This window comes from Phragmites australis, chromosome 17 (genome assembly GCF_958298935.1).
Source record: "Phragmites australis chromosome 17, lpPhrAust1.1, whole genome shotgun sequence".
Lineage (NCBI taxonomy): Eukaryota > Viridiplantae > Streptophyta > Magnoliopsida > Poales > Poaceae > Phragmites > Phragmites australis.
Window position 1 is genome coordinate 2307130 of NC_084937.1, and position 14752 is coordinate 2321881.

Consider the following 14752-nt stretch of genomic DNA (forward strand, 5'->3'; position numbering starts at 1 on the left):
GTCCTAATTCACCCCCTCTTAGGGCGTCACCATTCTTCACAATTGATATTAGAGCCTCGTGCTCTTGATAGGTTTAACTGGCTAGAGTTGTTACGTATGGGCTTGGGATTGATACCCATAGCGCTCCACATTTAAACGACACTAATTTCCCCAATGAAAAATTCTAATGACTTGTTTTCTTCAAGCCAATGGGTTAGATGTTTGGAGAGTCACCAAGGAAGGGATGAGGCAACACCTTATAAACAAAGAAAGATATTTAGATGGATTGGCAAATAATAGACCAACCTGAGGATAATGATTGATGATCGCTATCAAAGGTCCCTCTGGACTTTGGACTCAGTAGGAGGCCTTATCCCCAGAGGCTGCGAACCCCTTTGGGCAACCTCTCCAGCACGTACGTGGCCTTCCAAAGACTCGAAGATACAACAGGTCCCTCCAGAGCCTTCGGCCTCCGAACTCAGCAGGATGCCTTATCCCCGGAGGCTGCAGATCCCTTCGAGCCACCCCTCTAGTGCCTATGTGGCCTTCCGAAGCTTAAAGATGCAGTCGGCCTCCGGAGATAATATCAGGGAAGAAAGGACACCTCCCTGCACCCGACCTGACGCAAGGTGACAGGTGATTAATACCGGTGCAAGTGGTGCTCATCCTGACACCCCAGCGCGATGCAAGTCGTCCTGACACCTCCGGTAGAGCGGCGCCAGGTCGCAATTGGCAACCGTCTCACCCCTCAGGGGGCAGGCACCACAATAGTTACCACGGTAGATATTTATCTTCAATGTAGGGTAAAAGGTAGTTATCCAGGATAAGGCCCAGTAATTCAGCCAGGTCGTAGATATTTGTACATCGTGATAACTTGTACACTAGGCTATGTACTACCTTATAAATAGGGGGTCGTGGTCACCTGGAAAAGAGAGGGCAGAAGTAGCACGCTCAACAAAGCACAGAGGAGCACAATCACAAAGTCTTCCTGTGATACTCCCCCTAGCCTAGTCCATATTTTTATTATCAATACATTTGTGGTATTCATTCCTCTCAAACTTCGTCTCCAAACTTGAGTCTCCTCCTTAGAAGAAACTCTTGCCGTACTTGCTGGGGCAAGATGAACTCTTGGTCCAATAGTGGCACCGTCTGTGGGGATGCGAACATAGAAGTGCTAAGAGAGGTAGAAATACACTAGAAAAACCACGAACACGCTAGTCGCCATATCCACCGTTATAACCAAGCAACCATATGCGTGGCTATCTCAGCCGTGCACATCACGTATACCCTCTACCCCCGCTGCTGTATGGGACGGCGTTCCTCCGGCCTTGACCAACCCAGAACCTTGGGTCGGTACGGAAACTCCAGACCGCACGGAGCCCTTCCAGCCTCTGCATGGTGAAGACCTCGCTGCACCCAAAGAGGTCGCAGCTGAGGTCACAGCCAAGCAGGCCGCCCCAGTGGTTCTGGGCTGTCGAACCCCAGAATGTTCCTGCCTAGACTTGGTCCCAAGGTATCTCCTTCGACAGCACCTAGGATGCCCCGGGCGAGCCAACACCTTCAGAGAATCTGTCTACACAGTGTGTTCCTCGGGCCCCTTCGGTGAAAGAAGGTTCAAGGAGGCGCAAGGCTTCGGAGTGTGCAGACGCAGTTATGAATAGTTGTCTAACCTAGCTTTGTCTTATACTAGCTGCTTATTGCCAACAGTAGACTGCAAAACTTAACTAGCACATAACCATGCAAAATGCCTACACTCCCGCAGACGCAGCATGCCTAGGTCACCTGAGAGGCGAGACTGCCTAGGTGACCTGGAAGGCATTGTGTAGTCTCAGCAGTGTAGTTGCCACGTATCAAGGGACTCCCTTAATAGACAGTGTTGCGGCGCCACCCGAAGGACTTCTTCGGGAGGCATGACAAGGCCACTCTCGCAGACGCAGCATGCCTAGGTCACCTAGGAGGTGAGACTACCTAGGTTTCCTTGAAGGTATAGTGTGGTCTTGGCGGACAGTGAGGCCCACACACTTGCAGCTGCACTGCATGCCTAGGTCACCCAAAGGGTAGATTATGCCAGGGTGTCCTGGAAGGCATTGCATAGCCTTGGTAGTGTCAAAGCCACGCCTCGGGGATGTCCTCAGAGGTGAAGATGTGGTGCTCTGAGTAATGCTATCGCAAGGAATCATCGTTGCATGACATGCCTACACACCGCGGGCACAACAAGCCTAGGTTACCACGGAGGCACCAAGCCTAGATTTTCTGGAAGGCGTTGCATAGCCTCGATAGTGTGTAGATATCGGATATCAAGGGGCTTCCTTGGTAATGTAGTTGCGGCGCCCCCGAAGCATTTCTTTGGGAGGCGTGACACGCCCACGCATCTGTAAGCATTGCTTGCCTAAACCTAAGGTCACCTGAAAAGGTTTCCCGGAGGGTAGGCTTTGCCCTGGTAGGTAGTGGATCCCACACACCTACAGCAGCACAGCATGCCTAGATCACCCAGAGGGTAGATTATGCCAGGGTGTCCTGGAAGGCATTGCATAGCCTCGGTAGTGTGGACGCCGCATATTAAGGGATGACCTTGATGTGAGGATGTGGTACTCTGAGGAATGCTGTCACAAGGAATCTTCGTTGCACAACATGCTTATATACCGCGAGCGCAGCATATCTAGGTCACCGCAAAAGCATCAAGCCTAGGTTTCCTCGAAGGTATTGCATAGCTTCGGTCGTATAAATGCCACGCGCCAGGGCACACCCTTGGTGGACAGTGTTGCGGTGCACCCGGGGCATTTCCTCGGGAGCACAACAAGCCTACACACCCCGGGCGTAGCATGCCTAGGTCACTTGGAAGGCAAGACTGCCTAGATTTCTTGGAATGTATTGCGTAGCTCTGATATTGTGTAGAGCGTTCGGCATTAATACACGCCGAAGGGGATATGAAACCTTCGGCAAAAACGAAGAGTCCTCCAAAACCTTCGACAAAAATGGAGAGTCCTACAAAATATTTGACAAAAATGGAGAGTCCTCTAAAACCTCCAGCAAAAAACGGAGAGTCCTCCAAAACTTCCAACAAAAATAGAGAGTCCTCCAAAACCTCCGGCTAAAACGGAGAGTCCTACAAAACCTCTGACAAAAACGGACAGTCCTCCAAAACCTCCGTCAAAAATGGAGAGTCCTCCAAATCCTCTGGCAAAAACAGAGAGTCCTGCAAAACCTTCGGCAAAAAATGGAGAGTCCTACAAAACCTCTGACAAAAATGGAGAGTTCTCCAAAACCTCTAGGAAAAACGGAGAGCCTTACAAAACCTCTGGCAAAAACGGAGAGCCTTGCGAAAGCTCTGGCAAAAACGGAGAAACTTACAAAGCCTCTGGCAAAAACAGAGAGACATCCAAAACCTCCGCAAGACAAAGCGTCTTACAAAAACCTCCACCAACAACGGAGGGTCTTGCAAAACCTCCGCAAAAACAGAGAGACTCCCAAAACCTCGGCAATACGGAGAGTCTTACAAAAACCTCCGCAGGACGGAGAGTCTTACAAAACCTCCACAAGACGGAGAGACTTCCGAAAAGGCTTGCAAGTGGGAATATCTTCCAAAAACCTCCGCCAGACGGAAGGCCTTACAAAACCTCTGGCAAAAACGAAGAGCCTTGCGAATGCTCTGGCAAAAACGGAGAAACTTACAAAGCCTCCGGCAAAAACGGAGAGACTTCTGAAAACCTCTGCAAGACAGAGCGTCTTACAAAAATCTCCACCAACAACGGAGGGTCTTGCAAAACCTCTGCAAAAACGGAGAGACTCCCAAAACCTCGGCAAGACGGAGAGTCTTACAAAAACCTCCGCAGGACAGAGAGTCTTACAAAACCTTCGCAAGACGGAGAGACTTCCGAAAAGCCCCGCAGGCGGGAATATCTTCCAAAAACCTCCGCCAGATGAAGAGGTTCTAAAAACCTATCGGACAAAATCCCCTGGCATCTTGAAGGCAAGTGCCTCCGTACCAGAGGGGTGTGAAACCCACTAGCCCCCGACAAGCACAGCTAATAGACCAAAGGGATATAAATCTCCCTCCCCGCAGGAAGAGGTATGGCTCGCGTGACTCAAACACGTATGCTAACAGGTAAAGTAGTTACCCTGCAGTCTCATCTAAAGATACGATACATACGTTGTTTATGAAGATCATGCTAACATTAAGTAAAAGCCCACTCTGTGTGGCACAGGAAATAGTATGAAATCCCCAACTGTTTCTTGTAGGAGCTGGGCAGCGAGGGGGTCGAGGACCACCTCTCCCGTCTGACCTTTGGCTTCGCCTTCGACGCGCCATCGCCAGGCTCCGGGAGGATTACCTCTGGTGCCGGGCAGCGGCTAAGGGCCGAGGGGGTCGAGGACCACCTCTCTCGTTTGGCCTTCTGCTTCACCTCCGACACGCCGTCGCCAAGCTCTGGGCGGATTACCTCTGGAGCTGGGCAGCGGCTAAGGACCGAGGGGGTAGAAGACCACCTCTCCCGTCTGGCCTTCAACTTCGCCTTTGACACGCCATCGCCAGGCTACAGGTGGATTACCTCGGCAGCTAGGCAGCGGCTAAGTGCCGAGGGGGTCAAGGACCACCTCTCCTATCTGGCCTTCGGCTTCACCTCCGACACGTCGTCGCCAGGCTCCGGGCAGATTACCTCCAAAACCGGGTAGTGGCTAAGTGCCGAGGAGGTCGAGGACTACCTCTCCTATCTAGTCTTCTGCTTTTCCTCCGACGAGCCATTGCCAGGCTTTGGTTTTCCTCTACATCCTCTCACCCCTCCAAACATCGAGGACAGAGAATGAGGGGATACTATTTGGGGAAAATAGACCAGCCTGAGGATAATGGTTGACGATCGCTATCAAAGGTCCCTCTAGAGCCTTCGGCCTCTAGACTCAGCAGGAGGCCTTATCCCTGGAGGTTGCGAACCCCTTCGGGCCACCTCTCCAGCATGTACGTGGCCTTCTGAAGACTCGAAGCTATAGAAAGTCCCTCCAGAGCCTTCAGTCTCCGAACTCAGCAGGAGGCCTTATCCCTGGAGGTTCCGGACCAGTTCAGGCCACCCCTCCGGTGCCCATGCGGCCTTTTCGAAGCCTAAAGATGTAGCCAACCTCCGAAGATAATATCAGGGAAGAAAGGACACCCCCTGTAGCTGACCTAACACGAGGTGATGGACGATTAATGCTGGTTCAAGTGGTGCTCATCCTGACACCCCAGCGCAATGCAAGTTGTCCTGACACCCTTGGCAGAGTGGCGCCGGGCTGCAATTGGCAACCGGCTCACCCCTCAAGGGTCAGGCACCACAATAGTTACCATGGTAGATATTTATCTTCTATGTAGGGTAAAAGGTAGTTATCCAGGATAAGGCCCAGTAATTCGGCCAGGTCCTAGATATTTGTACATCGTGATAACTTGTACACTAAGCTACATACTACCTTATAAATAGGGGGTCGTGGTCACCTGGAAAAGAGAGGGCAGAAGGAGCACGCTCAACACAGCACGGAGGAGCACAATCACAAAGTCTTCCTATGATACTCCTCCTAGCCCGGTCCATATTTTTACTATCAATACATTTATGGTGTTCCTTCCTCCCAAACTTCGTCTTCAAGCTTGAGTCTCCTCCTTAGAAGAAACTCTCGCTGTACTTGCTAGGGCAAGACAAACTCTTGGTCCAACAGTATCCTTTTTATCATCTTTATGCGTTGATGCATTTAATCGTATTTATTCTCTCACCAATGCACATGATATTTGGACTAGTCTCTTTGAAATACATGAAGGCACAAATGATGTGCGCAATGAGGCATATCATGTGCTAGTCTCCAAGCTCAATATCATAAAATAATTTGCTCATGAAAAGGCTAATGATATGTACTCACGTTTGAATATTCTTATCAATGAGATCAATGTGCTAGGTTTGCCGCAAATTGAAGATGCTCAAGTGGTGAGAAGAATACTTCAAGCTCTTCTTCCGAAGTATAAGCTAATTTTCTCCATCATCTATGACAACCACGACATGAGCAAGATGACTCCAAGCTAAGTTCTTGGCAAGATCACCGCCCATAAGAAGACTATGAACATGGGGGTTGAAGCGTCCACCTCATCGACTCAATAACCTTGCTCTCACAAGCAAGCAAGCACCATGCTCACACATGAAGGCAAATATGAGGAGGTAAGAACAAGAGTCAAGCTCAAGCGAAGATGATGGTGATGAAGAACATGAAGAGAGCGATGAAGAAGATGAGCAAAGCACCTCAAGTGATGAAGAAATGGCTCCCAAGGTCACCAAGCATATCTCACAATTGGGAAAGAATATGAAGAGGATCAATGCCAAGATTGATCATCCAATCTCCATGAAAGACTTTATCAACACAATTGATCATATCAAGAAGAAAAGGAAGACAAGGAATAAGAGGGAAACAAGGGGAAGAGCCAAAACATTCACAAGCATAGGAAGATGTGTGAGCGAAGATGAGGAGTCAAGCTCTAGCGATGAGAGCCTCACCATCCATTCCTCCAAGAGAAGCTCTTCCTCAAGGTCATCACCATGCAAGTCATCACACAAGACATCATCTCACAAGTGCCTTATGGCCAAAGGTAGGGAAAGCGATGTAAGTGATGATGAATCCGATGAGGATTCTCCGCCCCACGAATAACTTCTTGATTTGATAGATGAGCAACAAAGGGCATTAAGGAAACAATCTAAAGAAGTTAAGAAATTCAATCCTCTCAATGACATTCATGCTACCTTTTTCCAATTATAAACAATTATTGAGAAAATTTGAATTGCTAAACAAGGAGCATGAATAGCATAAGGCAAAATTTGAGTGCATTGAATATCAATCTAAGGTCCGTTTGAAGCAATCTACTTCCCTCTTAAATTTCAATCATAAGGTAGATGCTTCCACTTCTTATGATGATTTGATTGATTTATCTAGCTCACCCCTTTGCAATGAGACTTGTTTGAGAATGTTGTTGTAGAACCATCTAATGAACTAATTGCACAAGAGAATGATGAGCTCAAGTAAGAAGTGAAGAAGCTCAAGGAAGACTTGGTAAGATTAAAGAGCAGAGGATGCGTCCAATCTCCTCAAGATAACCATAATAGCATGGTAAACAAGCTTGTGGAGGGGTCCACCGTGACTTGTTTCAAATGCCATCAAGAAAATCCCAAGTTCTTCCAATGCAAGCAAGTCAAGAAGGAGACCAAAGAAAATAAGAAGATGAAGAACCTCTTCAACAAGACCTCTAACATCTAAACCAAGCTCAACTACAATAACAAGACCAAGAGCAACCACTAAAAGCTCAAGAAGAAGGATAATGATAAAGTGGTTGCACATATTGTTGAGAGAAAGGACCGAGGGTGAAACCAACCCATTTGGGTGCCTAAGGAAGTCATCACCAACATGAAGGAGCCCCAATCGGTTTGGATTCCAATGAAGACTTGAAGTCCACACAACTTGGGGATTTAGAGACTTGGCTCACAAGATAAAATGATGATTCAAGCAAAGAAGCCAAGTGTACAAAATTGAGCGGCTGATGAAGATCATGATCATCATATACCCAAATTCATATCCAAAGGTTAAAGGTACTAGATGTAAAATCCTTGCAATTTGTACCTTTGCATTGTCTAGGATTGCATGCTCTCAATTTAATTTATTGCTATGCCTATTGTAGGTTTTTCATATGGTAGGTTGCTTATGTTTTTCTCTTTCTTATGAGTAACCTACATGGTTTATTAGTTGTAGGTTCCTTACATGACACTAGTTCTTCAATTGGTATCCTTTATGTGTCATAAACCAATCTATAGGGTACCCTCCTCATCGTTATCAATAACAAGTGCATATCTCTCACAAGTATTCAACACTTGTATGTACATATCTAGGGGGAGTATATCCTATAGGTTGTGATTTTGAGACTAACATATGTTTTAAGTAATATCTTTTGTAGTCTCATGGAGTGATCAACAAGTCCCCGGAGGTATGAAATACTTAAATCCATCATTTGATATCATTGTCAACTTATTTGTTCATTTAAGCTATCTCTATGCATGATATGGCTTAAGCTACCCACCTCTACTTATTGTCTAGTTGTGCATATATTGTTACATTCCTACAAGTGGTATTTACAAGTGGGTCTTATTATACGTATGAACACAAATAAGGGGAGTTTAGATTATATCATGTAATTTTCATGAATTATGATTCTTGTTTGTCTTTTCAATTGATATCAATGCCTCCTATTCTTACAATTGGTATATCTTTTCAATTGGTATCAATTCCTTATAATTCTTCATAAGTGGTATCATCCATACGGATCATGTTTTATGAACCTCGCTCCCAAATGCTCTAATGTTTTCCTTGAGTTCAACATGTGTTTGTAGCCTTTTTGAGATTATTGACAAAGGGGGAGAATTTTGATACCAAAGCAAGATGTAAGAGAAGCAAACATGATGCAATAACTATCTCAAGTAGATTCTTGACAAAGGGGGGTCATCTTGTGTTGACAAAGGTGAAGAAACTCTTGCATGGGTCTATCAAGGGAGATAGTGGCAATAGAGAAAAGAGAAGAATGTAACACCCTGATTTTTAGAATTTACAACTTTTTAAAATTTTCTAAGATTATTGAATAGCTTCGCCAGTAGAATAGGTTTAAAACCTATTTTCTTAATCAATCAATCAATATAGGTTATTATTTTGTGTGCATTGCATGCTGAGTTTTGTTAGGAGCTAGGTAAATGCATTAGAGTTCTTCTTCTTCTTTTTTCTCTTTGGTGTTTTGAGTGAAAAAGATTTTGAAAAGGTTTTTACAAAACTGTGTAGTAAACTAGTTAAGGATCTTAATGGTTGGAATTCAAAATCTTTTCGTTCATCATCTATTAAATCTTTGATCATACCCGATCATTCTCTAGTTCAATTCAAATCTTATCCAAATCCTTGTTTAAAGCCAATCTCTCCTCTTTCTCAAATTCTACCCAAATCCAAATTCAAATTCCTTATATACTCCTATTCTTGTTCAACCTTATTTTTCGTTTCTCTTAAATTGTAACACCCTGATTTTCAGATTTCTCAAATTTCTAAAATTTTCTAAGATTATTGAATAGCTTCATAGTAGTATAGGTTTAAAACCTATTTTCTTAATCAATCAATCAAATAGGTTAATATTTTTGGTGCATTGCATGCTGAGTTTTGTCAGGAGCCAGGTAAATGCATTAGAGTTCTTTTTTCTTTTTCTTTCTCTTTGGTGTTTTGAGTGAAAAAGATTTTGAAAAGGTTTTTACAAAACTCAGTAGTGAATAAGTTAAGGATCTTAATGGTTGGAATTCAAAATCTTTGAATTCATCATCTATTCAATCCTTGATCATACTTGATCCTTCTCTAGTTCAATTCAAATCTTATCCAAATCCTTATTTAAAGCCAATCACTCATCTTTCTCAAATTCTACCCAAATCCAAATTCAAATTCCTCATCTACTCATATTCTTGTTCAACCTTATCTTTTGGTTTCTCTCAAATTCACTTCAAACTCAATTCAAATTCAAATCCTATTCAAATTTCTCTGCAAAAGTTTCTTTTCTAAACCCTATATATATCTAAAATGTCTTTGGGCTCAATCTTGCTCAAGTCCAAACCCTTAGCCAAGTCTTCTAGATGGCCCAACAAAGGATTCACGAAATCTGTAAATTTTTGCGGAGTCCTGAACAACCTCATCTTCTTATGACGTTTCGGAGTTCAAAACGGCCTCAAATGCAAATCTTGACAATACCAAAGTTGTAGGTCTCATCAAGAGCTTCGATTTGAACCTATGGAAGTCCTCTTTTGAATAATGGAGCTAGGAGTTATGGCCCCCCGAAATCAGTACTGCGCAGACAAGTCCGAGTTCAAACAGTTTATCATGTGGCGCATTTTTGGAAATTAAGATGACATTTTCAGAAGTTTTACTGACTACCAAAGTTGTAGATATTTTCGAGTACTATAATTTAGAATCAAGAAACGTCCAATTTGGAGTCCGGACGATGGAGATATTATCCTCGGAATACAGAGCTGCGAAAAAGGAAATCGTAACCGACTCGAACTCGAATCCGATTCGTGTTCGGTTTGGACTCCACCTCATCCAGCCGCCCCTAGCCTTATATATATGAGTTGCACGCCCTCTCCTACCTCTATTCCACACCCATAAGCTCTATAAGTCACTGCTGCCCTACCCGTGTGTCACCGGAGCGCCGTCGTTCGCCGGAGCCGCCGCCGCCGCCTGTGATGCGCTACGTCGTCTTCTCCGCGAATCCTCCTTCTTCCACCATCAAAGCAAGGTGAGGACCCCTTCTTCTCCTCCCTTAATACTGTTTTAGCATCATACTAAGTCTCTAGACAAGCTCTAGCCCCGGCCAAAGCCCAATCTATGCCGCCACAGTCGTCACCGTCACAGACAGCCGCGAGACAGTCGCACTGTAGCTGATTGGTATCGATGTTCCCGACCGACCAGAGGTCAAATCACCAAGCCCTTTCACCGGTGCATGTCCCATGATGTTCCCCACACCCTCACCAACCAGGTTGGCCAGTAGATTAGCCAAACTATCGAAATCAAGGTCGACATACCCGCTGTCCGGTTTCTGGACACGTTCTGCACGCGCACCGGATTTTCATTCGTATCCCCTATCAATCTGAAAGCCGTATGGATGCACCAACCACGTCACGGCGTGTCCCATGGAGTCTTCTACGTTACCCTAGGAGCCCATTCCCGTTTGTGCAGCGACACGACCAGGACGCTATTGCCAACCACAGCATGTCGCAGCCATCACCCGTTTCATCTATGCTGATCGTTCTTCCTCTTAGTGGATGATCTACCAAAACCCATGCCATAGCATTGTGTTCCCGGGTTATATGAACATCCTTGTTCAAACGGTTTCTCAAATTTGATAGCCAATCTCCTATAACGCTAGTGTCTTCGTTCCTAAATTTGTTCGCAGTCACCACCAAACCTAGAAGCAGTTATCGCTGTTTTGCCGCTACCTCGGATGACACCTTCCAAAATCAACCATACCATTGAGTTAGTCTTTCTGCGTTCTATGCTATGCTTCCCTCGTTTCACTGAAACACCACTGAAGTCGACATTGATGTCAGTGGCCACGTGCCCGATCGCCATCTCCAACGAAACCAAAATCACCACCGCTACATAGAGCCACCAGTAATATCCTAAACCTAGAAGCGCAACCTTCCGCCTTTTTGATCCATCATAGGTGATCGATACTAGATCTCAACGTATCCCTTCCTTAATCCAAGACGGTACATGCATAACATGCCAAGTCAATGCCACATCATTCTCCTTAGCCTAGTCAGCGGAGTCTAGTCTACCCTAAACTTCTTGAATTTTGCATAAGGATGTTGTCAAGCCTGACACAGTGATTGTACAATAAACTCTTTTCCCATAGGAAGATAACTTCAGTAAATTAGTCTTTCTTTTCAGTCTAATCCATCTCTCAAAAGCTCATTCTCTTTTCATCTTAACTCCGATTTAGGCGATTCTTGCATCTAAATGTTTCTAAAATCATCCCTATCCAACCATAGTGTTTTTTTAAAGTGTTTTGGTGATGTTTGATATGTTGTTCTTAGTGTTTGCTTTGTGTTATTTGTTGGTAGTTCTCGCGATTAGTCGACAACGTTCCAGAGCAGTTCGAGGGACTTCAAGACCAAGATTTAGACAACACTGAGTAGCATTGGGAAAAAGGCAAGTGTCCTTGATCATATTAAACCTATGTTTTTAAATATTTTGTTTTACAAAATTGCATGAAATGTCTGTCAATATGATGGATAGTCACCTATGTTAGGGTTTTTCCTTAGATTTTCCCTTATCATCCCTTAGAATCTAGATGGTTTATGGTTAGATGTCCTTTGTGGGTAGATTGCTTAGCCATGCTTTTGGGATGTTGAGAAGTGTCGTAATCTTGACTAATGAACATATGCAACAATGGTCGTTAATGTGTTGATGGTCTAGCAACATGGAACCTTAGGCCTTGAGCAAAGTGGTTTGATGGTTGTCATGGTTATGATGTTGGTTTAGTGTTTGCTCAAGTAACCTAAGTAAGGACCGGTTTCGTGGAGCGACAACCCAAGAAGTAACGTACCAACCATGAGGCTGATATGGGTAAGGCGTGACATACTGATTAGAGTCTGTCCAGTGTGCGTTGGGTCAGCACAAAAGGGGGCTTCCGGGTAGGAGCTTTGCTTGCGTAAAGCCTGGCGGTGAAACCTAGTGGGCAGACACATACTGGATTAGTCTCTGGTTAGTGGAAAGTGTCATACAATGATTCTTGGTGGCACACCACTGGCGTGTGTTAAGTGTTTCGCGAACACGGCAACATAGAATTCACTGACTCGTGGGGAAAGCTGGACAACCTCTGCAGAGTGTAAAACTGTTATAACAGCCGTGCTCACGGATATGAGAGACTTGGATCCTCACATGATTAGTGGGTTGTGGTTATGAGTTTGGTTATGGTTATGGTTCTGGTACAGGGAGTACTAGATGGTTGTGGTTATGATTCTGGTACAGGGAGTACTAGATGGTTATGGTTATGGTTATGGTTATAGTACAAGGAGTACTAGACGGTTATGGCGTGCAAGGTGGGGAGCCTTATATGCTGGGTGTTGGATTGTATAGGTTACATTCACTTAATAATTGCTTAATGCTTTTGAGTCCAAATATGTTTTCATTACTCGCATTTACGTAAAAATACCATTTGTTAGCCTATTTTGATATAAGCCTGCATATCATTACTTTCCCCCACTTGCTGAGTACTCTATATGCTCACACTTGCTATTTTCCCTATACCATGCGATATGTATGTTGCTACTCAGTGAGTGAAGATGTTGAAGACTATCAAGACGAGGTTGTGACGTTCTAGGCGCGTGTCTCCCGGTCGGTTGCCTGCGGTGTTGTTGGGCACCAGTGCTTCTGTTCCGCTGCAGATATCTTCATAGAAGATAATATATGTCAATTGCTGTAAGATTTTAACGTTATTTAATAAAAGTATTGCTTTTGTTACTTCACCTGTGATGTCCTTATATGTGTTGAACATCCTGGGCACACATAAGCCGCATCTGGTTTTGGCCGTTAAAACTAGGTGTGACATAAATTCACTCCAAGCTCAATTCAAATTCTACCCTATTCAAATTTGTCTGTAAAAGTTTCTTTTCTAAAACCCTAGATATGCCTAAGGTGCCATTAGAATCAATCCTACCCAAGCCTAAGCCCTTGGCCGGCACACAAGTCATCTAGAAGGCTCAACACAATGGATCCATGGAATCTACAAATTTTCGTGGAGTTCTGGACAACCTCATTTTCCCATGAGGGTTCGGTGTTCAAAATGGCCTTAAATGCAAATTTTGACAATATCAAAGTTGTAGGTCTCGTCAAGAGCTTCAAATTGAATCTATGGAAGTCCCCTTTTGGATAATGGAGCTTGGAGTTATGGCCCCCGAAATTAGTGCTACGCAGATAAGTCTGAGTTCAAACAATTTATCTTGTGGTGCATTTTTGAAAATGACGATGGCATTTTTAGAAGTTTCAATGAACACCAAAGTTGTATATCTTTTCGAGTAATACAATTTATAGTCTAGAAACGTCCAATTTGGTGTCTAGATGATGGAGATATCATCCTCGGAATAGAGAGCTACGAAAAAGGAAATCCTAATCGACTCAAACTCGAACTCGAGTCGTGTTCGGCTTGGACTCCACAGAAACCAGCCGCCCCTAGCCCTATAAATAGGAGTTGCACACCCTATCCTATCCCTATTCCACACCCCAAGCCCTAGACGTCACTGCTGTCCTGTCCGTGCTCCACCGTTCACCAGAGCCACCGTCGCCGGCTGTGATGCGCTACATCATCTTCTCCACAAATCCTCCTTCCTTAACCATCGAAGCAAGGTGAGGACCCCTTTTCTCCTTCCTTACTACTTTTTTACCATCATACTAAGTCCCTAGTCAATCCCTAGCCCCGGCCAAAGCCCGATCTACACTGCCACGGTCATCGCCGTCGCGGACAGTCGCGCCATTACTCGTTGGCATCAATGTTCCCGGTTGGCCAGAGGTCAAATCACCATGCCCTTTCACTCCACACCCTCACAATCTAGATAGTCCATTAGATCAGCCAAACCACCGGGATCAAGGTTGACATGCCCACTGTTCGGTTTCTAGACACGTTCTGCGTGCGCACCAGATTTCCATTCGCGTTCCCCGTCAATCCAAAAGCCATATCGATGCAGCAACCATGTCACGGTGTGTCACATCAAGTCTTTTACGTGACCCTAGGAGCCCATCCCTGTTTGTGCAGTGACACGACCAAAACACGATTGCCAACCATAGCATGTTGCAACCATCACCCATCTCATCTCTGCTGATCATTCTTCCTCTCAAGGGATGAGCTACCTAAACCCATGCTGTAGCATTGTGTTCCCAGGATATATGAACATCTCTATTCAAACGGTTTTTCAAATTTCATAGCTAATCTCTGGGAACGCGAGCATCTTTGTTGCTACATCTGTTCGCGGTCACCACCAAACCTAGCAGTAGTCATCGCTGCTTTGCCGCTACCTCGGATGACCCCTTCTGAAACCAACCATACCGCTAAGTTAGTATTTCCGCATTCTATGCCATGCTTCCCTCATTTACTGAAACACCATCGAAGCCCGACATTGTATGTGTTACATTCACTTAATAATTGTTTAATGCCTTTTGAGTCTAAATATCTTTTCATATCATTATCTTTCCCACACTTGCTGAGTGC